Raw genomic sequence first — 2,067 nt, forward strand, 5'->3', positions numbered from 1 at the left:
TGATGTTAAAAAATAGTAAAGATAGAAAAACATTTGTTTTGGTGTTTTTAGAATGCATACAAGAGGTGTCAGTTTGTTTATAATAATTGAGAACAAAAGCATAAAGTGTCAACTATGACAACATAATTCAAGTGATCAATTCTTTACATGAGTTGGTCATGTTTCTAATTTAATCATTCTAAAGAAATGAAAACTTTCTGTTAATTATTTCCTGAATCAGGCTTCAGTGGCTAATTTATTGCATGCAAGGTAACCTGAAGATTACCATGTGTGTTGTTCAAACATATATCAAACACATGGTGAATACTACTATAATTCATCAAATCAAAGTAAAGATGGGTCTAGGAAGGATAAGACTTAAAAAAGTCCAAAAGATTAAAATGCAGGCTGCCAAATATAGATTCATATTTTTTTTAGTTTAGTCAAACTACTGTTTGCTGATTTGCAATGTGAATATTTTGAAAGTGCTAAGGACCCTCAATGAATCATGATTTGATTTTAAAACAACCAAAAACAGCAATATGATGCGCAATATTTACATTGATGCACACAGTTTGTAAACCTCAGCCAACACAGCAGGCTCAGCCATACAAGGGCAAAACGCAGGCTGAGGGCCTGAGGTGGCCCCTGAGGAATCCTCATCTGGCCTTCAAAACAACTTAAAATATGTCAGTCGAAGCTCAAGAAAAGCAAAGAGGAAAACAGTCGGTGTTTGTGCTGAAGAACATGAGAAAGGCTTCAAACATAGAGAAATGTATCAGAATTTCTTTGTTGATTTTTTACCCATGACAGGACGAATAAATAGAGTTTGTTTAGATGCAGTCTCTATGTGCTTAAATGGCCTAAACCAAACACAAAAGCTAAGCTATAAACTTTTCTTCATTGAAAAAGTACATCTGCTGGCAAGAATATCTTCTATGAGGTTTTTTAAAACAGCAGCTGCAGACAGTCCCATTATATGCTGTTCATTTTCCGATAAGACCTATTTTACTTGATAAGTTTTAACAGATAGTTTGACTTCTTATTAAGAGGAATAGAAGTCGGCAGTACCGTGTGTCCATGTTTTGGTTCAGTTCAGTTCTCGCTGATCTCGTTATTTTATCCATGAATGGATTCAGGGGGGAAAAGTTTTTCTTCCGCTTTTTCAGGAGGGGTTGTGTTCAAATGCAGCACGTCAGTGTCCCCTGGTGGCTACTTCAGGAAATCACGGGAAAAAAGGGAAACATCCTAAAAAAAGGTAGACATGGAAAAAGAAATAATTATACATAATAATCGTGTCAATAATGTATTCCCTTCATATTAGATTTTTTAGCCATAACATTAATACATTCTTTGGTCATCCTCATCCTGCGCAAGTTAAAATAAATGGTGTAATGTGGCTTTACTATGCAAGCAAACCAACCAGATGTTAGCAACAGCATTGCTAAGGAAGTTAGCTTTTCACATAGCGTTGAAGCACAGTAATGGAAAGTTGTGTGGAAGGAGGAAATGTAGTAGAAAAAGATGCAGAAGCAACAGGGAGAACCGAAGCCTTGAGAGGATTATGGAACAAATCCCACTGATAGTTTGATTTCATAATTGATCTCATAATTTCTTATGAGAAATTTGTAAGGCAATAATAATAATAATAATAATAATAAATATTTGCGAATCAAGGTCTCAAGGTCTGACAGAAGAGTAGAGATACAGAGAATCCAAGCTGTTTGTATACAGTAAGTTACTGCATGGTTCTTTTGCTGCTTTAATAGTTAAACTATATTGCTCTGTGTGCAATAAATCTATGATAGTTTTTTTCTTTTTCAAGCTATTCAACGTTTTTTTGTTGTTTTGTTTTTTTTTGATGACATCCTAATTAAAGGAGATCTACTTGTATTTGTAACATAGTATTTTGCACTTTTGAGGCAGCAAATGTTTTGGACCTTCAGTGGCTACAGTTGGGAAAAAACATCCGTCTCGCAGGCTCTGTCCTCTGCAGATATGGTATCATTTCCCTTACTGGAAGTTATACGGCGAGCGGCACAATGACTCAACAGTACTCCGCCTACGAGCAGTTCTGTGGAAGTCTAC

The sequence above is a fragment of the Xiphophorus hellerii genome, chromosome 1 (genome assembly GCF_003331165.1).
Source record: "Xiphophorus hellerii strain 12219 chromosome 1, Xiphophorus_hellerii-4.1, whole genome shotgun sequence".
Lineage (NCBI taxonomy): Eukaryota > Metazoa > Chordata > Actinopteri > Cyprinodontiformes > Poeciliidae > Xiphophorus > Xiphophorus hellerii.